We start from the raw sequence: 23,485 nt of genomic DNA, 5'->3' as shown, positions 1-23,485 counted from the left end.
ATAAAAATACTAAGCCACTGGTGAAAAATATAGGGGCTGGCCAAAAAGTGCCTTCGGTTTTTAAGTAAAGATAAAAGACGCGTTTTTCATTTTCACCAAGAACTTTATTGAACAACGTGTTCACCGTTTCGTTCCCCTACCTTCTGCCATTTTTCAGGCAACTTCATAATTCCATCTTCCCAAAACTTACCTTTTTCAGCAAAGAACTATTCAGGTGCCTTTTACAGTCTTCCAGGCAATTGAATTTTTCCATTAAGAGAATTTGGGGTTTTTTGTTTTTTGTTTCTTTTCACATCTTTGAGTATAAATGCTTTACAATGCTGTGTTAGTTTCTGCTGTACAAAAAAGTGAATCAGCTATTTGTATACATATATCCCCATATGCCTTCCCTCTTGAGTCTCCCTCCCTCCCTCCCTGTCCCATCCCTCTAGGTCGTCACAAAGCCCCCAGCTGATCTCCCTGTGCTATGCAGCAGCTTCCCACAAGCCATCCATTTTACATTTGGTAGTGTACATACATCAATGCTACTCTCCCACTTCATCCCAGTTTCCCCTTCCCTGCTCCGTGCCCTCAAGTCTGTTCTCTATCTCTGCATCTTTATTCCAGCCCTGCCACTAGGTTCCTCAGTACCGCTTTTTTAAATTCCATATATATGCGTTAGCATATGGTATTTGTTTTTCTCTTTCTGACTTACTTCCCTCTGTATGACAGATTCTAGGTCCATCCACCTCACTACAAATAACTCAATTTCGTTCCTTTTTATGGCTGACTAATATTCCATTGTATACATGTGCCACATCTTCTTTGTGCAGTCATCTGTTGATGGACATTTATGTTGCTTCCATGTCCTGGCTTTTGTAAATAGTGCTGCAATGAACATTGTGGTACATGTCTCTTTTTGAATTATGGTTTTCTCAGGATATATGCCCAGTAGTGGGATTGCTGGGTCATATGGTAGTTCTATTTTTAGTTTTTAAAGGAACCTCCATACTCTTCTCCATAGTGGTTGTATCAATTTACATTCCCACCAAGAGTGCAAGTGGGTTCCCTTTTCTCCACACACTCTCCAGCATTTATTGTTTGTAGATTTCTTTGATGATGGCCATTCTGACCGGTGTGAGGTGATACCTCATTGTGGTTTTGATTTGCATTTCTCTAATGATTAGTGATGTTGAGCATATTTTCATGCATTTATTGGCCATCTGTATGTCTTCTTTGGAGAAATGTCTATTTAGGTCTTCTGCCCATTTGGGGACTGGGTTGTTTGTTTGTTTATGTTTTTTGCTTTAATTTCCACAGCTGCTTCTTTATTTTATTTTTTTAACATCTTTATTGGAGTATAATTGCTTTACAATTTTTTACAATGCTGTGTTAGTTTCTGGATTGTTTGTTTTTGTGATACTGAGCTGCATGAGCTGTTTGTATATTTTGGAGATTAATCCTTTGTCAGTTGCTTCGTTTGCAAATATTTTCTCCTATTCTGAGGGTTGTATTTTCATCTTGTTTATGGTTTTCTTTGCTGTGCAAAAGCTTTAAGTTTCATTAGGCTCATTTGTTTTTATTTCCCTTACTCTAGGAAGTAGGTCAAAAAGGATCTTGCTGTGATTTATGTCATAGAGTGTTCTGCCTATGTTTTCCTCTAAGAGTTTTATAGTGTCTGGCCTTACATTGAGGTCTCTAATCAATTTTGAGTTTATTTTTGTGTATGGTGTTGGGGTCTGTTCTAATTTCATTCTTTTACATGTAGCTGTCCATTTTTCCTAGCATCACTTATTGAAGATGCTGTATTTTCTCCATTGTATATTCTTGCCTCCTTTATCAAAGATAAGGTGACCATTATGTGCGTGGGTTTATCTCTGGGCTTTCTATCCTGTTCCATTGATCTATATTTCTGTTTTTGTTCCAGTACCATACTGTCTTGATTACTGTAGCTTTGTAGTATAGTCTGAAGTCAGGAAGTCTGATTCCTCCAGCTCCGTTTTTCTTTCTCAAGATTGCTTTGGCTATTCAGGGTCTTTTGGGTTTCCATACAACTTGTGAAATTTCTTGTTCTAGTTCTGTGGAAAATGCCATTGGTAGTTTGACAGGGATTGCATTGAACCTGTAGATTGCTTTGGGTAGTATATTCATTTTCACAATGTTGATTCTTCCAATCCAGGAGCATGGTATATCTCTCCATCTGTTTATGTTATCTTTGATGTCTTTCATCAGTGTTTTATAGTTTTCTGAGTACAGGTCTTTTGCCTCCTTAGGTAGGCTTATTCCTAGGTATTTTATTCTTTTTGTTGCAATGGCAAATGGGAGTGTTTCTTTAATTTCTCTTTCAGGTTTTTCATCATTAGTGTATAGGAATGCAAGAGATTTCTGTGCATTAATTTTGTATCTTGCAACCTTACCAAATTCACTGATTAGTCCTAGAAGTTTTCTGGTGGTGTCTTAAGGATTTTCTATGTGTATTATCATGTCATTGGCAAACAGTGTCAGTTTTACTTCTTCTTTTCCAATTTGTCTCCCTTTTATTTCTTTTTCTTCTCTGATTGCTGTGGCTAAGACTTCCAATACTATGTTGAATAATAGTGTTGAGAGTGGACATTCTTGTCTTGCTCCTGATCTTAGAGGAAAAGCTTTCAGTTTTTCACCATTGATCATGATGTTTGCTGTGGGTCTGTTGTATATGGCTTTTATTATGTTGTGGTAGCTTCCCTCTCTGCCCACTTTCTAGAGAGTTTTTATCATAAATGGGTGTTGAATTTTGTCAAAAGCTTTTTCTGCATCTATTGAGATGATCATATGGTTTTTATTCTTTAATGTGTTAATGTGGTGTATCATGTTGATTGTTTTGTGTATAGTGAAGAATCTTTGCATCCCTGAGATAAATCCCACTTGATCATGGTGTATGATCCTTTTAATGTGTTGTTGGATTCTGTTTGCTAGTATTTTGTTGAGGATTTTTGCATCCATGTTCATCAGTGATAGTGGTATATTATTTTCTTTTTTTGTGATATCTTTGTCTGGTTTTGGTATCAAGGTGATGGTGGCCTCGTAGAATGAGTTTGGGAGTGCTCCTCCCTCTGCAATTTTTTAGAAGAGTTTGAGAAGCATAGGTGTTAACTCTTCTCTAAATGTTTGATAGAATTCGCCTGTGAAGCCATGTGGTCCTGGGCTTTTGTTTGTTGGAAGATTTTTAATTACAATTTCAATTTCATTACCTGTGATTGATCTGTTTATATTTTCTAATTCTTCCTGGTTCAGTCTTGGAAGGTTGTACTTTTCCAAGAATTTGTCCATTTCTTTCAGGTTGTCCATTTTATTGGCATATAGTTGCTTGTAGTAGTCTCTTATGATCTTTTGTATTTCTGCGGTGTCAGTTGTAATCTCTCCTTTTTCATTTCTAATTTTATTGATTTGCATCCTCTCCCTTTTTTTCTTGATAAGTCTGGCTAAAGGTTTATCAATTTTGTTTATCTTCTCAAAGAACCAGCTTTTAATTTTATTGATCTTTGCTCTTGTTTTCTTTGTTTCTATTTCATTTATTTCTGCTCTGATCTTTATGATTTCTTTCCTTCTACTAATTTTGGGTTTACTTTGTTCTTTTTCTAGTTGCTTTAGGTGTGAGGTTAGATTGTTTATTTGAGATTTTTCTTGTTTCTTGAGGTGAGCTTGAATTAAGAGAATTTGTAAAGAGAAAAATGTATGGAAACCCGAAGGTGCAATGTCTGGTGAATCAGAACTTCCCAGCCAAGCTGTAACAGTTTTTGCCTGGTCATCAAAGAAGCATGCGGTCTTGCGTTATCCTGATGGAAGATCGTGTTTTCTGTTGACTAATTCAGGATGCTTTTCATGGAGTGCTGCTTTCAGTTGGTCTAATAGGGAGCAGTACTTGTTGGAATTAATCGTTTGGTTTTCCAGAAGGAGCTCACAATAGAGGACTCCCTTCCAGTCCCACCATATACACAACATCACCTTCTTTGGATGGAGACCAGCCTTTGGTGTGGTCAGTGGTGGTTCATTTCACTTGCCCCATGATCTCTTCCATTCCACATTATTGTATAGTATCCACTTTTCATCACCCATCACAATTTGTTTTATAAATGGAACGTTTTTGTTACGTTTAAGTAGAGAATCACATGCAGAAATACAGTCAAGAAGGTTTTTCTCACTTAACTTATGAGGAACCCAAACATCAAAGCAAAGAATATACCCAAGCTGGTGCAAATGATTTTCAATGCTTGATTTGGATATTTTGAGTATGTCAGCTACCTTCCACATGTTATAACATTGATTGTTCTCAATTAATGTCTCAATTTGATCCCTATCAACTTCAACTGGTCTACCTGACCTTGGAGCATCAGCCAGTGAGAAATTTCCAGCATGAAACTTCGTGAACCACTTTTGATATGTTTGATCAGTCACAGCACCTTCTCCATACACTGCACAAATCTTTTTTTGCATTTCAGTTGCGTTTTTACTTTTCTTGAAATAATAAAGTATAATATGCAAAAAATGTTGCTTTTTTCCTTGCATCTTCAATATTAAAATGGCTACACAAAAATTCACCAATTTTGATTTTTTTTTAAATGCACGCTGATAGGACAGCTGTCACAATACAATCTAGCAAAATCGTTTCGAATGAAGTTAAAGACAACTAAGCATCACTAGAGCCATCTTATGGAAAAAACCCCGACTAACTTTTTGGCCAACCCAATATTACATGGGATTCTACAGGCATTAGATCTGCTAGTATAACTGAAATCTTGAAAGATTTTTCTTTATTTGTTTTTATTTTCAGGGATTTTGGAAAGGGAACAGGACTTGAATTCAGAAGACATGTTTGGAAGCCTTGCTCTACCACTTTCTAGCTGTAGTTATTCTATGAATCTGAGTTTCCTCATGCAAGATAGAGAAATATCTTCTTCACAAGCCTGTTATTAACATAAGAGGATATCATATAGAGAGCACTCTGCAGTCTGTAAGGGTTATACAATCCTGCTATATCTGACCTAATCTAGTCTAATGAAACACATCATAGTTAAATGGAAAGGTTTTTCCTTTGTCTTCATTATTCTTGATTTGGCTGAAACATTTTAGTCTGTTGGTCAACTTCTTCCTGAAACAACCTCCTGTGTTTTTTAAAAGAATGCATCATGTCATTTCTATTTCTTTTCTTCATCATGGTACTTTCTTGATCTCCTCTGGATGGATTATGATTTGAAGGAGGAGAGAGGGGGAGAAGGGGAAGGAAGAGGGAGGAAAAAGTATCTGAATCAGAAAACCCACTTTCAAATAAGACTCCACTGCTTGGTACAAGGCCTTATACCAGTTATTACTTTGTTTTTAATTTTCTTCATCTGTATATTTATACTAAAAATATGTATCTGATAGGATTCTTGTGAGTGTTAAATACAACTGATTATCTACATCCCCTATGACATGACTAGGTTTAACATCACCGTGCCCTACATTCTGGTTTAACTCAATATCACCACTCCCTGTGCATCAACTAGACTTATCTCCCAATTTAGATCTTATATCCTTTAGTCTAACTCAAGCTTTCACATCTTGTCAACATCTTGCACTGTGCCCCCTGGAACTCATGGTTTGTCATCATCAATAAACCCAATATTCTCAACCTCTTCTCCACCAGTTCTCTTCATCATCAGATTCAGTGTACCTTGCATATCCCTCAGTTGAGGGTTTTTTCTTCCACCCACAGGGATGCGGTAGATATTCTCTCTGCCTTTTATTGCCACTTCCAACTTCCAAAAAAAGTTCTAGTTACTTCCAAGTACATGCTATCAGACTCTGATATGTGATAACCCTTCCTTATTGCTGATGCCTATCATCATCCAGTTTGCTCCCTCTCCTTCACTGAATATTTTATCATCTTTCTCTTTACCACCAGCTCTGTATTATGGGAATTTCAATATCTACCCAACACTTGGTGACTTGGTTCATTGACCTCCCACTCATTCTATGCTGTTCTTATATCATAACTTTGAAACAAGCTAAACAATGTAATGTTTCCCAAATATACACTGTGTTTTCCAGCCTCAGAATATTTGCTTAAGCTCTTTTTTTCTGTTATAGAGCACCATCCTTTTTCATTTCTACCTAACAAATTTCTACTCATCATTCATTGCCTACCCTTAATAACATTTTCTTCATGCAGCTTTTCTTGATCATTTAATTTGGCTCTGAATTCTCCTTTCTTAAAATCTTGTGTCATTTTTATTAAAGTTAGTTTTTAATTATACTCTTTTGCATTCTTGCCTTATCTGTCTAGTCTTATGCAGATGTTTATTTTATGGTAAGCCCTTAGATAGCAAGAACTACTTCTTACCAACGGTGGCATTACTTGATGAATCTAATACAGACATTTTCCTAAACATATGCTAAAGAATTCTTGTTTAATTGGAGAATTATTGCTTCTTAATTATAGTTAATAATTAAAAAAAATTTTTTTATCTCAATAGACTGCTGGTTTCCATAAAGAATACAGAGTCAGGCAAAGGGCTAGAGTAGCATCTTTTTCAGATTCTGTTTGCCTAAAACAGTGCTTTTATATTCAAATAATTTTTGTTGAATGAATGAATTGTTCTGTTTTTGTAAGTCAGGGTTTCCTATGCCCAATACATTTGAAGCAAGACAGGCCCTTGCAAGAGGCAAACAACCTGCAAAAGTCTTGCAAGAAAAAAATAATCCTGAGTAAAAGTGGTGACAATTCTCTAAAATTGTAATTCAAAAACTTGACCAGTCATAAGAATCATCTGCAGAATATTATAAAAAATGTAAATGCCTAAGCCCCATCCCAGACATACTAATTAAAATCTCAGCAAGTGAAACCAACCATCCAAATAACTTAACGATCTGGGGATGAGACACTTTTGGAAACACCTCTTGTAGGAGACATGGCTGAGATCTGGTTCCATTTCTTACCAGTAAATATAACTTCTGTACTCTATCCAAAGTAATTATATATAACATGTTTTTTAAAATTTGAGTGTTTGTAATCTGTGCATTGAATAAGCATTTAGGAAATATAATTGAGGCAGAATAATTGAATAAATCTGCAGGTCAGTGATAATTACAAGTAAATACTTTAAATGTGGAAAATTTAATGTGACTCTACTTCATTTAAAATAGATTTATATAATATTCATAACCCAATTTTGGCATATGAAAAAGGAATTTCCAATTTAGTGTTTTTCTGGAGATTTGCTGAATACAAAAGACTAAGCAATGTTAGCACGTATTTGATATTGTCTGTTCTTGGCTTGTCATGTATAATTGTGTCATATGAACAGGTCCAAGCCAAGTAGAGATAATTTAGCAATATAACAGTAACATGACAGCTAGGAAAGATTATTTATGATTACGTAAGATAGTCAATTTTAATTTCTGTTTGTGATTCGTGGGGTTAATCACAGTGGGATAACACTAACTTTTACTTAGCTAATCCACATCTCCTCTATTTTCAGAGAAAACTGAGTGCCACACCTTGTTCTCAGAAAAGATTTAATAACTGAGAACTGAAGTGAGATTGAAATGTCAAGTTGTATTTCTCATATTAAAATTAAAAGCATTAGACTAGGAGCAGAAACACTGGACATTGTTGAGTCAACTGATCTAAGTTCTTCTGCTAATTCTACCTACTGAATTGCTGTGGGGAAAATGAGAGGTGTTTTAAATACTGAAACTATATTTTCATTTAAATAGCAATTAATAGGGACTTCCCTGGAGGTCCAGTGGTTAAGAATCCGCCTTCCAATGCAGGGGACGTGGGTTCGATCCCTGGTTGGGGAACTAAGATCCCACATGCTGCGAGGCAACTAAGCCTGCGCACCACAGCTACTGAGCCTGCACACTCTAGAGCCCATGCACCACAAGTAGAGAGCCTGCCTGCCACAACTACTGAGCCCATGTGCCAGAACTAGAGAAGAGCTCACGTGCCACAATGAAGATCCCGTGTGCTGCAACTAAGACCCGATGTGGCCAAATAAATACATTTAAAAAAAAATAGCAATTAATAATAATAATAAAGACAAGAGAAAAACCTTGCTTCATATGTGCTATACATAGGAAACTTTGACCTATAAAGATAGAAGTCATTCATTCAACAAAAATAATTTGAGCATCAAACGATTGTAGTAGACACTAAGAAGCCAAAAAAAAAAAGAAAAAGAAGCCACTCCAGCCCTTTGGATTCATGGTCTAACAAAGAAGCCAAAAATATTAAGAGATAAACAATGAATATATTTATTAAGCATCTATTGCATAGTCATCTAATATGGGATGAGTTCTCCATGGGCTTTTCTAACCATAGGAAACTTTAAGGAAGAGAGAAAATTTAGTTGGGCTTGAATAATAAATGAAAAGATAATCAGGCATCAGAAAGCATTATAAGCAGTGTTCTGAAGTAATAAACACCATATTTGCAATCACAAGACTTTGGTTCCATTGTTAGTCATGTAATTTTTGAAAGCCAGTTAACCTTTCCAAAACTCAGGTTTCTCACCTGAGAAATGGGGAAAATAATAATATCTACCTATCTCTTATCATATAGGAAGGAACAAATAGAATAATACCTGCAGAAGTGCTCTGGAAGATGCAAAGAGCCATGAATACGCTTCGGATGCTTTGAGCTGGGGAAATGATGTGACTGGAAGATCCAGAGGCCCAGTGAGCCTGGTGTGTAGAAGAAGGAATGTCGACAGTAAGAAAGCCAACTTAGCTGAAGTGGAAGACTTACTGGGAGTAATGTAAAGTCAAGTTAAATAGACATAATTAGGGTCAAACGATTTTGTTTGCAATCTTGAGAAGCTGTTTGGAGTCATTTTAGTAAGCAATGTAAAAGCACTCTAAGCTCTTGCAGTTGAGGGGAAAGGGGGCAAGTCAAAGCTGACTTATTTTCTGCCAAAGCTATGCGGATGGCTCAAAAGAGGGAGAACATATCAAAGAGTGAAAAACTGTAGCATTTTAGAAACGACTTCCTAGCAATCTGTGCTAGAACATTGTCTATGATAATGGAAAGGAAGGGCTGTGTAATGACAGAAACAACTTGGCAGAGTACCTGACTTGTTGTTAATGTGAGATATTCCAAAAGGATACCCAAGATTTATATTGTTGTTGGGCCATGAATAGAAATGGAATACAGGAAAATAAAATCAGTTTAAATGTTTATGGGCGTAGAGAGCCAGAGAGGCAGGTAACTGTCAAAATAACAAAGTTTGTTTTAATCACGTTGAGATACTTTGAAAAAAAAGAATGTAAAATTTGGGTAAAATAGAAATACTGAAGTCATGAGTATAGAGTTGATAATGGAAATGTTAAGAAATTTGATTTATATGTATGAGGGAGAGGGGTGTAGGATATGCTCAGAAATAAGGGAGTTGGTAAAAGTGAGAATGCTTAAGAAATAAATAAAGGATGAGAAACAAGGGACAACAAGTAAAGATTACTACTCTTTTTGTTATTTTAGCAATTAAAAATTTTTAATATTAAAATTATTAAAATATTAATAATTAATTAAAAAGAAGCCCTTGCGTGAATCTTTAAAGGTATTGGGACAACAAATTGTAACGGTGTTGGGTGTGTTTGTAGACAAAGGGAAAACAGGAAATTTAAGAAAGAAGTTCCCAAGAGGGACTGAAAGATGAGATCAATTTTTTCTCATTTTGTTTATGATATAAATATTCCCTTTTCCTTTCTCTCTTTCTCACTAAGTAATGCTTATTTTTTCACAATGGCACCTCGAGGTAGGAGGGGGCATTTGAGGAAGAAAAAAAAACAGGCATTGACACTCTCTTTAGCAGAGTGGGACAAATCTCCAATAGGCTTGGGAAGCATTGCTGATAGTGGAGGTCAGAAGACCAAGGGGGAGCTTGGTGAAGTGGATCTCAGGACTCTTTCACAGAGGATCAGGTAGTTAAGTGGGAAGGGAACTAATTTTTATAGAATGCTTATTAGATACCCAGCATCATTCCAGCTGTTTTACATATAATCTAGTGAGCTACGGTGTGCTATTCGCATTCTTTGAATAGCCTCACAGAAGTTAATTTGCCAAAGGTCAAATATCTAGTAAGTAACAAACATAGGGATTTAAATGTAGATATGTCTGACTACAAAGCTTGTGATCTTTCTTTATCCCACTCTTTCCTTATCTGTAAAATGAAATTATCAGACTAGATACTCTCTAAGACTGCTTCCAATTCTAACATTCTCTGCATCTCCATGGTATAACCACTTCACTGGACAACTCACCTTATTCTTTCATTGCTGGCAAAGCAGGGTTTTAGAATGAGCCCTTGGACTGGTACTATGACTGCCTGATCTTCCCCAACTTGCATTTCTTTCATTTAAAAATGCATCCTTAATTTAGTAAATATGTCATATTTAATTTTGAAAAAAAGAAAATCCCTGTCTGAATCCTTGCCTATTCTTTGAAAAGTACTAGTAGAAGTTAGACATTAAATGGGAAATGATCCAGACGGTAATGAATATATGTTCAGGTGATATTACTTCCTCTTTTATTTACTCCAGAGGTATAGAATACTCCAAGTGTGCTTTAAGAATTCTGTATTCTGCAAAAAAATTTTTAAAATATCTACAAAATGATGGAATTTGAATAAAATTGATAAGACTCTACCCTAATGCTTTCACTTTATAGATGAAATAACCAAGGCACAGAAACATGAAGGCAACGGAGTATTCAGTAAACACATGGGCTTTGGAATGAGACTGTCAAGACTAAATCTTGGCTCAGTAGCAATGGTTTCTAGGAATCATTTTTGGTCTGATTCTCAGATAATTATCTGTAAAATGAGGATAATTATAGTACCTACACGATAGAGTAGTTGAGATGATTAAATAATTTAATGTAAATAAAGCACTTACCATAGTGCCTGACCCAGAATAACTGCTCAATAAAAAGTTATTGTTGGGGCTTCCCTGGTGGCGCAGTGGTTGAGAATCTGCCTGCCAATGCAGGGGACACGGGTTCGAGCCCTGGTCTGGGAAGATCCCACATGCCGCGGAGCAACTAGGCCCGTGAGCCACAATTACTGAGCCTGCGCGTTTGGAGCCTGTGCTCCGCAACAAGAGAGGCCGCGACAGTGAGAGGCCTGCGCACCGCGATGAAGAGTGGCCCCCGCTTGCCACAACTAGAGAAAGCCCTCGCACAGAAACGAAGACCAAACACAGCCAAAAATAAATAAATTAATTAATTAATTAAAATTTAAAAAGTTATGGTTAAAAACATACTGTATAACTCATTTACTTTTTCATTCAAAAACAAGCAAAAATAACCCATGGTTATAAGTCAGGAAAGTTATTTCCTTTGGAGAGGAAAAAGTGAGTAGAGATTAAAAATGGGATGTGATAGAAAAAGGTAGAGATGGAGAGATACTGGAAACATTCTGGTTCTAGACTTGTGTGGTGATTACACATGTGTCACTCTGATAATTCATCCAGCTGTATACTTAAAGTTATGTAGTTTTCTGCATGTATTATTTTGATTAAAATGTTTACAGTAAAAAAAAGTTATTGTTACTACTATCATCTTCATCATCAACAGCATAGTCAATATCAGCAGCATCAGCCTTATTCAGGATTAGTCAGAGGCAAAACTCGAACCCAGGTCCTCATGAGTCCTAGTCAGTAGTCTTTCACTTTAGTTTCAAGGTTCTCCACAGAATTTTAAGTTAATAATACTGCACAAAATTCTTTAAAAAGCGCCTTCTTCTTGGGTACCTCTCTCAACACTGGCAACTCTGTTTCAGTAAACGTCACCATATATGTAGTTTCCACAACCCGACCCAGACCACAGTCAATTAGGATGAATGTCCCGATATAAAGCAATACTAACTCTTCATCACAAATGCAAACAGCAATATTACAGAGCTGAGATAATTCAATGCACGATCATTGAAGACAAATTGAAGTTGACATTTTTCATCAGTCTGGCTGTTTGTGGCACAACTATTCTCTAATCCTCCCACATTCTTCAGATGGTAGTAAGGTTAACTCTCATTCGCAAGGAGGTATACAGTTTTTGGAAAAGTTTTCAACTCACATCTTCCTGTTTGATTCTCATTATCTCATTTTATAGGTGAGGACAGTGAAGCTAAGGAGTGACTTGCTTAAGGCGACCCAGTTGGCAAGCAGCTGAGTCTGCGCTGAAACCCAGAAATTCTGTCCCCAAGTATAAATGTGCCCTTCCAGCTAGAAAGCACTCTCCCCTTAGCTTGACTTCTTATGTATACAGACAATTATTTACAAGACTGTTAAAACGAGACTTTTATTTCCAGACCAGGTTCAAGTACAAAAGAGTTGCCAAGTGAGTTCTTAGAGTAACTGCAAGGCACTAGCATCCTACAAAATAAGTTAGTCTTATTCAGACAGAAATATTCATCTGGTTTTCTGGAGCATTACTAGTTGTACTCCTGCCAGAGAGAATTAGATACCTGTGAAGATAAAACTCAGAATCTTTCTTTAAAGCCTGGAAACATACACAGTAAACTTTCCAGTGGAAAAAAGAAACCTAACAGAACAAGCAAGCAAGCAGCGGTCATCTTTCTAAGTTGTTATCAAGACTTCTGTGCAACGTTTGATTCTGTAATCTGTCATTGCCCAAAGCCAAGAAATAGACAGTGGGAGTCAAGTCCTTTGTAGAAAGCAGTGGAGCTGTTGGGGGCTTTGTTCCCTTCCTTCTGCCAAATGGGATGGGACTCTGGCAGCAAAATTTTGAATAAATCGTGAAAACAGTTTTAAGGGCCAAGAAATTACTTCATAAGGGAGAGGGAAGGAGATAGAGAAGGAGGTGCTGGATCCCTGGAGCGATCAATTTATGTGCTGTGATATGAGCACATAAATTATCTTTATCTTTATAAAGATATAAAATATCTTTATCCGATTTTTATAACTTTATCTGATTTTTATAACTTCAAATGCTATTGGTCACCAAATACCCTGCATTTTTAAGATCTCTGACTCATTTTTTAACCTGGTGACCTGTCTCTACATACTGGTTATTAGCTCTATTTTTCCCAAGTAATTCAGTATGCATCACCTCCACATTCCCTGAGGGTATTATCTTGTCTTTTGTTAACTAGCATTGGTTTCCATTTTTCATTCTTCAATTCCAATTCATTTTTCAATATCAAGGTAAAATAATCACAGCAAGTTATAGTGAAAAAAATGTTGAATTTAATATAGGAAGACTTGAATTGAGGTCCTGGCTTCGTCATTAATTGTATGGCTGTATCAAGCTTAATTGTATCAAGCCATTTTTACCCCTGAGGAGCTCAGTTTTCTCCTTCATTCAGAAAAAAAAAATGTTTATTTCTAATTTCTAAGGCTTTAATATCTTCTGTAGTTCTGCAAATTTCTGACTTCCAAACAATCCACAGGAATTCCTATGTTGCCAAACACTGAGGCAGTATTTCTAAGTAAAATACATTCTCCTCCCACTCTGGTAGGAGAGTAAAAGAATCTATAGGCTACAGCACATAGAGCTAAGGTCACATTTTATTCCAAAGTATTTCCGTCCAGGTGAATTAAATGAGCAGATACAAAAACAGTTAAGATTTTATGTATTTGTTCATATCTTGCTTTAATATGCAACTTAAAATATATATATAAAATAATATGGAAAAATTAATATACCAAAAATTAAAATAAGGAAATTGTGAGTCAAATAGAAGATCAAGACCATAAGGGTAGACAGAACAAAGACTTGTGTAGATTGACAAGGTCCTTTACTGTTATTAACGTTGATCTTCATGTCAGTCCTCACATTATGTTTTCCCCATGCTTAAAGATCACAAACTTTTGTATGGGGCAGTGAGGTTATGTTTATTATTTTCAAAGTCAAATATTTTTAAATATTTGTGGTCTTTTCTTACAAAACATCTACCTTATTCAGGAAAAGCCCTGTCTCACACCATATTTCCTAAGTCTCAGATCATATCTGAAGCACTCAGGATTGGGCAATTCTACATGTCTTATGAAAATAATGTATTCTCTATGCTTTTTAATGCATATATATCTGATCCATACTTAAATAGGTTTTAAATCCAAGGTCTGGATCTTTATTGAAATGGTTTTCAAGATATATCTCCCAGTTATATATTACTTTTTGATTCTTTTGACCCCACTGTCAACCCAGAAAATACAAATCAAGTAAAAGCTTGATGACCATCTTGTGGGGATCTTACAGAGGGTGTTCATGTTTGGGGCAGAGTCTGGCTTTTTTTTCATAAAAGCTGGTGAAAACTGGGTGTGGACTTCAACCCTATGGACCAGTTCTCAGGAATGAGATAGAATCCCGGAGGCCTGGCTAGATCAAATTTGCTCTGCAGAGCACTAGACAGCAGATATAAACCAAGGAGCAAGCACTAGTTTTATCACAGGGATTACCAGTCACTATCTGAAGAGTATTATTAAACAGAAGATCCAAGAGAAAAATGTAGAGACGTAGACAGGAAATAAGGCAAAAACTCAGGAGCTACAGAGATCATGAGCAAGTCAGAAATCAGTGTGGATGGTGGCATGTAGTGAAATGTTTATGATATTGCTATCTGGTCCATGAATGAGTGAGGCAACGCTGCCAGGATCTTTTTTTCGGGGGTGGGGAGGGGATGTTGAATGGTACATAGATTAGTCAGCTTAAAGGAGCATTAGGTTGGATATATATACCACCACAGCTATCCAGTAGAAAAGACAAAAGTGTCAAACCCTCTTTAGATGTTCTGGACCCTCTGAGGCCACCTTAGCCCCATTGCTTTGGCAAAGTAATCATAAGAGGCCTCTCAGATCACTCAATAATTTAAGTGTAGAATATCTAGAGGAGAAGCATGTTTTTGTCAAATTTTGTTTTAGGAGACAATTCTCCATGAGCCTCTTCCATTTTTCCACATCTTATGAGCTGAGGCACTTTCTATTATTATTCCAGACTGTCTTTTCAAGGATATTTGTGAAACAAAGAGCCTTTGGAAGATAAAGACAGGTTACACACCAGAGCAAAGGGCAGGCTTGCCTATTGTTTCGTATAACAAAAATTGTGTCCATTTTCAGAGTAAAGGGCAGGAATTGTTACCATCCATTATAAAAGATTCGGGTTTCCTCATCTCAGGACCTCTCTCCTTTAATACAACCCACTGCATGGACAGATATTACCTAATACTTGCACTGTCTTATGAGAATGGGGTGTGGGGAACCAGCACAAGTAAATGCTCAATACTCTGGCTGTTGCTGTTACTGCTAATAAGGTCCTTTGTCTCTGAAGCAGGAGTCCTGTATCTTCTGCCAGCATCTATGAAACTGTGGCAGGTTAACTTAGCTTGCAAGGAGTATAAAATCTCAAAAAGAATAAAGATTAATTTAAAATAACTTGCTTGTAAAAGAAGTATCTTGAGAGACTCATCTCTGTTAACTGCTTCCATGTGAAAAGTGATACTTTACCATAGGCTCTGAAGAATTTAAAAGCTTGAACTTCATGTGATGTTTATCTATTATATTTTATACACCAAAAATATTGGCTTTATATAACTTTACTTCAGAAGCATAGGCATACCTACCCATTCATACCTAAGCAACCCATTCATACCTATAGATACATTGAATACATTATCTCTACCCTAAATGAGATTTCCTCTTAACTGATAAAACTTGGATTTAGAAATCTCACAAACTTTCCCCTTTGACTTTGAGTTTCACCTCAGTTATCCTTGATCTCTACTCCAATTTGCAATGAATTTTTATTTATGCCCTTAAGATATTCAGTACATTTGCAAGTCTCAAATGGTAACCATTTATAATTGAATTATACCAACCTATTGTTTTTCAGTTATCACATCTACAGCATTTATTTGTCCGAGTCAGTACTGTAAGGCTTTCATGAAAAACTGGAGGAAACATGAGCCACATCTACATGGTACTCTTTACAGAGGTCTCTTGTAATTTTTTTAATTCATTTTTTTAATGTTATTGGCATTATAGCTGGATTGGGGATGTCATCCTGGAATACAGTTTGAGAAAGATGCAGAAGGGGAGGATGAAGGATCATAAAATACAGACATGAAAGAAGAAACAAAATGTAGGGTCTTATATTTAATTTTAAGCAAAGAGGTCAGTAAATTCAAGAGGATTCCATGATGGGAGGAAATAGAAGGAGCAGAGGTGACAGGGCAGGTGGTGGCCTGAGGCAGACATGCTAGTACACCCCAAACTTAGATTATTCTATTTTATCACTTTACTGTCCCAAACAACTCCATCAATACAAATGCACCACCCTATTCACTTCAGCAAATCTTGCCAACACTCAGTAAGTTTTAGTTTAAACACATCACACAGATGTTTACATTCAGCAGAGAAATTTGAGAATTTTCATCAGGATATACAAAAATTGAGTCTGGAAGTTTGTGGTCTAACAAGTCCTCCCACTCAAAAGCAAAGGCATTATCGCTGAAAAGGCTGTTGACGAGGGGACAGAAGGACTGAAAGGTTTCCTAGACGATGGGAAATATCACACCCACCCAACTAATCTGTGTTATGAATCAAGTCATATTTCTGGCCACACCAAATTGTCCAAAACCAGATTTTTGTGCTTCCTCGACTTGGTGTCACAAAAAAGAGGAATTGTTTATTTCAATAACTGCACATTGGAATTCATGGTTTTGGTTTTTTCTAGGAATGCATGACAGCGCCCTGAGTAAGCAGGGCTCTTATTTCTATCAATGGAAGTTTCCCCTAGAATATACATTTTAAACTATAATTTTTCTTTTAGTTTCTAATTTTCCACTTTCTGCTATTTATGCAATAAAAGTCATTGATCACCTACTATATTGAAAACATTTTACACAGCACAGAGTACCAAATGATGAATAAAACAAAACCTTTGCCCTAAAGGAACTTAAAGGGGGCAGTTATCTTTGGAAACAGACCATCATAGAAACAAACACATATTGCCACGCCAACAAAAATATTTAGGTTGTTAGTTGGTTTAACTTGCCGCATTTATTAAGTGATTTCACCTACCAGAATGAAAGACATTTTATAAATATTACATATATAACATATATAAAAAATTGTTACTATACTTTTGCAAAGTTGAAAGTGATACAGAATCACAGTGGCTAGGCTCATTCTTGTCATTCATTTTTATTAAACTAGAAATATAAAGGTACTAGAAATACAAAAACTAGCTTGGATTAAACAAATAATAACAATAACAGCTTGTGGTTTTTCTATAACCACTATAAACCCCATTCTCCAGTCATGCATCCAGCACTTGGTCACTCTTTTCTGCCTGTATAAAGGAGCAGCTAAGTCATTCTTATCTTATTGTGAATTTACTGCCATCATGAGGTTTGCATTTTTTAAAAAGTGAATCCAAGGAAAGTAATCCAAGGAAGGTTTCAGACAGCTTGGCCAGGATAGAGATAATATAGGTGTTGAAGACCCATCCTACAGCCATCAAACAGCATCACACAGTCATCTGATAAATTTATTGTTGGGGTTTATCCTTTCGACAGCCACCCTCTGTTGTTGCCCACAGGATAATTATTACAGTGACGTTGCAGGCTGTAGACAAACTGCAATTGAGAAATCTGTATCAGATCTGTTAGGAGACATGGACAAAAATTCAAAGATCATATCCTCGAATGTACCTCTATCCTATCGCCCTCTGCTTCAGACAGTAAAGCCACCTTACGTTCATTCATATATGGTCTGCACTTAATATCTGGAGCAGCCCTAGAGGAGAAGAGAACCAGTAAATGAAATCTAAATACAAGCCTCTAATTTTCACCAGTCATTGTGACTCTTACCTCCTCTAAACTTATTTTACAAAAGCGAAGATACCTCATCTTCAACCAAATTCGGTCTCTGTTCCCTTTACCCATCTTTTCTCTCCTAGAATATTAACTCCCTCTCCCTACCTCCAGCATGCATTGTTTCAGTTGCTTCTGAACACAGCCTATGCGCCCATGGCCTCACCCTTTTGTTTTCGCCCATTCATGGTCCCTAGTCCTCCTGTGGTTCCTAGCTGGAAAACCTCCAAACTTGTATCAAGGCAACAAATCCCCCTTCTTATTTCTTGGCAACAAATCCACCTTCTTATTTCTTAACACCCAGGAAATAAGGAGAAAGCCACTTACTGTGAAAACTGTGGCCTCTACCTATTTCTGGTTTCTGGCCTCATCTGGGCCTGCGATGTTTCACTTGACCCTGGCCTTTGCCTCTCCCTCCTGGTTGCTCGTATTAGGCATCCAAATTTTCACATCTTTCCTTGGCCTTTATGTTTCATCCCACTCGCCCCAGCCCCAGCCGATGGCTTCTTCCTAACTACCGCCCCTCCTTATTCTTAACTGTACATTCACAGTGAGCTTCCTGAAATGTGATCTTTCCTTCCTTTTACTTTGTTGCTGTTCTGAAGAAATCAGTGATCATTTCTTTCCTGGACTAATGCAACTTTCTAACTGCTCCCCCTGCCTGCAGTCTTGCCTTTCCCTAGCATCTGCCCCCTTATATACAACATATTTTCACTCAAATCCTATTTCCATATGCTGGTAACTCTCAAACCCATATCTCCTGTCCTGACTGAGCTTCTAAACTGCAGGTCCATAGTTACAACTACCTTCTGAATATCTCCAAGTGGACATTCAGCAGATTTCACATGCTTAACATGTCAAACAACAAACTTTTAAATTCCCACCCTGTAACCTGCTCTCTCCTGAACTAAGGTATTGAATCACTAGTGCAAGTTAGAATCTGTTACTCATTGTAGGCCCTTTCCTCTCATTTACTAGTCTCCCCCAGACATCACATATAATCGATTACTAAGCATTGTTACTGAACCTCTCAAATACTTTTTGAATCTATTCTCTTCTCTGTAATCCTCTTGCTAATGTTCAAGTTTTGTCATTTTGGGTCAGAATCATGCAAGTATCCAACTAATGACTCTTGCTTCCTCAACCTCACTCCCCATCAATGCACCTGCCATGGTGATGCCAGAGCAATATTTCTAAAACATACATGGGTAATTCAGTATGAAAAGGCTGGAAGTCGCTGACAAATCTTCCCACCCTTCACCATCTAAAAGAAATGAAAAGATGACATACACTGGAACTTAAGACCAACAATGAACTAACACCAGAATTTAGGAAGCATTTGAGAAGAATCCTCACTAAAAGGAAAGTCAGTGGCACTGCCCACCATAAGGAGGAGGAAAGAATATACATTTGTTGAGTACCTACCATGTGTCAAGTCATCTAGTGGGGGCTTTAGACAGGAATCCAATTCATCGCAACTCACTGGATCCAATGTGTACTATCCAGAGGGAACACCTATATATCCCTGGTGGTAGGTGCACGTTTTCAAAGCAGGCAGGGGGCTTCTTCCCAATTCTACTGCCCAATCAACCATTGGGACCTCCCTTTCTACATCTGGTCTAATCCTGAAAATCTAGGAAACTGGGTAGGAAATAGAGTGTGAGCACAGTAGTAACGGCACATTTATTTCTAGAACGGATACTTCTTACAAGTGAGTCATTATAGACATAGGTAGAGACAAGATTTGTGGAAGCAAAGTATATTGAAGATTGTAGTTTTTAATGTACTTATGTGCTCAAAATGACATATAGCAGACAGTGGAATGTAAAGGTAGATTAGATCTTAGATAATGACACTAGATAAACAGTTGCGTAGTGAAAACTAGTCAAGAACTCTCTGTACCAACCAGCCATTATGGCCAGAAGTCTAAGAAGCAACCATCACTAAACCAAACAGACTCTGAGGCCCAAGGGGAATGCACATACCCAGTGTGTTAGCAAACACCAAGAGTAAATAAACAGGAAACTAAAACAAAAATAAAGAAAGCTGGACTTCAGGAAAAAACAATAAAAAGTAATGGTAACCTGAGAGAAGTTACATCAAATTTAACGCCCAATTAAAGAAAGAGAACTTTGAAAGAATAAATTTAAAATGTGTATATTTGGTATTTTAAATTAAGATACAAGAAATTAGAACATTTATGAAATAGAGGAGAAAGCCATAAGGGTGAGATGAAAACCAGCAGAGTAAGAATCATAAAAACAAAGATATAGGTAAGATAAGAGAGGATTGCTTTCTTAAGCTAAAATGCAAAAACGGAATTAAAATTCACATTGGAAGACACAAATTATGATATTAACACTGTGAGAAATAAAACCAGTAATGTAGTGGACATCCTTGAAGCAGTCTTCCAAAATACTATGAAAAAGGAAAAAAACTAAATGGTGGATATGTAAGCAAGGTAACAAATATCTAAACATCCAATAAAAGTTAACACTTACAGAGCAGCTTTCAAAGCACTTTACATGCATTCCATCCACTCAGTTCTCTCAACAATCCATCCCCATATTTACAGATTTAGAAATTGAGAGGAAATGACTAGCCCATGGTCACAAAGCTAGTAAGGAGAGACTTACAACTAAGGACATTTGACATCAAAGTCTGCTGTTTATTCGTTGCTATGCTATAATATCCAGGGAAAAAAACAGTCACATAAAAAAGAGAATTTAACTGATAAGGGATTTAAAAAGTTACATTATGGATTTATTATCCATAAAGATAAACATAACCTAGACAAGAAATTTACATGATGACTACAAAGAAAAAGAATAGCTGACATAGATCTTTTCTGTAATAATAACTGGCAAAAAGAGTTGAGGGAAAACTTTTTGTCCCAATAATTTAATATTCAGCCAAGTTAGTATTCATCTGTGAAGGCAATTGAAGATAGGCAAAGGTTCAGAAACATACCTTCCTTACAACACTTATTAAAAAAATATATAAACATGCTTAAGAAATGTTTACATCATACAGTTAAGTGGGAAAAGTAGATTATAAAACAACAGGTATCATGTGTCTTTTTTTGAAAAAATGTATATCATTACAAACATATTCACGGAAAATATTTAAAAAGTTATATAGCAAAATGAAACATGTATGAAAGGATTTTTTTTCATGTGAATTTCCTATTTGTATTATGTAATTGCTTGTGTCATAAAAGAATAATAAAAGGTAAAATTAAAAAAGGTTTCTGGAAACTAAGGGATGAATCAAAACTTCATAGGTAATCGTATTATTTAAAAAGATGGTAAGTGCTGAACTCTATTAAGCATAATATCAAATTGAAATACTCACTTGATAATAAAACATAATGAGAAACCACATGAAAAAATAATTATTTGCTAATAATAATCTTATATAAAAGTCAATAGTTTTTAAAACATCAGTACCTCAGTAGCAGGAAGGGTTAAAGAGTAAAATATTCCCATAGTTCATAACACATGCGGGTCCAAAAGCTATCATGAGGAAAGAATAAAAACAAGCACTTTTAGAAGAAGAAATTTTAGTGGCTGGGAAACATGGAAAGCTAATTGTCTTCTTCAATTAAGGAAAAATAAATTAAAACAACAATGAAATTTTTTTTCACACATGGGCTTGGCATAAAATAAAGATTTATACTATCCAGTGCTGCTGAGCTTGAAAATTGTTGAAACTGATCACAGTAAAAATGTGTGCAGAAGAGGCTTCCCTGGTGGCGCAGTGGTTGAGAATCTGCCTGCCGGTGCAAGGACACGGGTTCGAGCCCTGGTCTGGGAAGATCCCACATGCCACGGAGCAACTAGGCCCGTGAGCCACAACTACTGAGCCTGCGCGTCTGGAGCCTGTGCTCCACAACAAGAGAGGCCGCGATAGTGAGAGGCCCGCGCACCGCGATGAAGAGTGGCCCCCGCTTGCCGCAACTGGAGAAAGCCCTTGCACAGAAACGAAGACCCAACACACCCAAAAATAAATAAATAAATAATTTTTTTAAAAAAATGCGTGCGGTTGATGGGAGATGTAGGATTTGGGAGTAACCAGTAAAATTTACACTGTGCATAACATTCATCTCCAGCAATCTCACTCAGTACTTCTGTATCGCAGAGAAACATCTGAACATGAGCACATAGCACATAGAAGCACCTGCAAAATATTTATTGCAGCATTATTTGTAATAGCAAAAAATTGGAAGCATGTAAATGTAAGTTAAAAGGGAATGGGTTACAGCAATCCACCACTGGGCATATACCCTGAGAAAACCATAATTCAAAAAGAGTCATGTACCACAGTGTTCATTGCAGCTCTATTTACAAGAGCCAGGACATGGAAGCAACCCAAGTGTCCATCAACAGATGAATGGATAAAGAAGATGTGGCACATATATACAACGGAATATTACTCAGCCATAAAAAGAAATGAAATTGAGTTATTTGTAGTGAGGTGGATGGACTTAGAGACTGTCATACAGAGTGAAGTAAGTCAGAAAGAGAAAATCAAATACCGTATGCTAACACATATATATGGAATCTTAAAAAAAAAATGGTTCTGAAGAACCTAGGGGCAAGACAGGAATAAAGACGCAGATGTAGATAATGGACTTGAGGACACAGGGAGGAGGAAGGGTAGGCTGGGACGAAGTGAGAGAGCGGCATGGACATATATACACTACCAAATGTAAAATAGATAGCTAGTGGGAAGCAGCCGCGAAGCACAGGGAGATCAGCTTGGTGCTTTATGTCCACTTAGAGGGCTGGGATAGGGAGGGTGGGAGGGAGACGCAAGAGGGAGGAGAAATGGGGATATATGTATATGTATAGCTGATTCACTTTGTTATAAAGCAGAAACTAACACACCATTGTAAAGCAATTATACTCTAATAAAAAGATTTTTTTAAAAAAGGGAATGGGTTAGATCTTTATGGTACATCCATACTCTGGAGTACTGTGTTTAAAAGAATGAGATAGAACACTGTGTACTGGCATACAACAATGTCCAAAATCATAGTTTATGAAGAGATCAAATCTCAGAAAGATGTATACAAGATTATTTCATTTATTACAAGACTCCACAGAGCAAAAAATGTGTGTGTGTATATATATATATATATATATATATATATATATATATGATCATCTGTCCTAAATGTATGAAAATGTCTATTAAAAATCTGGAAAAAGGAAAAAAATGTGAATTTTTAAAAATTCCTACATTTTTATAGTTCTATATGGGATTTATTTTAAAATAAATAAATAAATATATATATATATATATATATATATATATGTCAAAACCAAGGTTTCCTATAAAACAGAGGCTACGTTAAAGATTAAATCTTTGGGACTTCCCTGGTGGCACAGTGGTTGAGAATCTGCCTGCCAATGCAGGGGACACGGGTTCAAACCCTGGTCCGGGAAGATCTCACATGCAGCAGAGCAACTAAGCCCGTGCGCCACAACTACTGAAGCCTGCGCGCCTAGAGCCCGTGCTCCGCAGCAGGAGAAGCCACCACAATGAGAAGCCCATGCACTGCAACAAAGAGTAGCCCCTGCTCACCGCAACTAGAGAAAGCCCGCGTACAGCAACGAAGACACAACGCAGCCAAAAATATAATTAATTAATTA

General features: G+C 36.7%; 1 protein-coding gene and 1 long non-coding RNA gene across 2 annotated transcripts in view; both read right to left on the bottom strand.

Annotated features, from left to right (window-relative positions):
- LOC309635275 (uncharacterized protein) overlaps positions 1-23,485 on the bottom strand; it is a 114,496-nt gene that overhangs the window by 69,094 nt on the left and 21,917 nt on the right. The window lies entirely within an intron of this gene.
- LOC309635289 lies at positions 1,260-21,857 on the bottom strand. Its single transcript, XR_014248730.1, has 2 exons — positions 17,937-21,857; positions 1,260-17,751 (listed from the first exon to the last, which is right to left on the bottom strand). It is a non-coding gene; the product is annotated as an uncharacterized lncRNA (long non-coding RNA).

The sequence above is a fragment of the Balaenoptera borealis genome, assembly GCF_965194805.1.
Source record: "Balaenoptera borealis genome assembly, chromosome: 9".
NCBI lineage: Eukaryota > Metazoa > Chordata > Mammalia > Artiodactyla > Balaenopteridae > Balaenoptera > Balaenoptera borealis.
The sequence above is the reverse complement of the archived record's forward strand: the minus strand, read 5'-3'. Positions and strand labels throughout refer to the sequence as shown.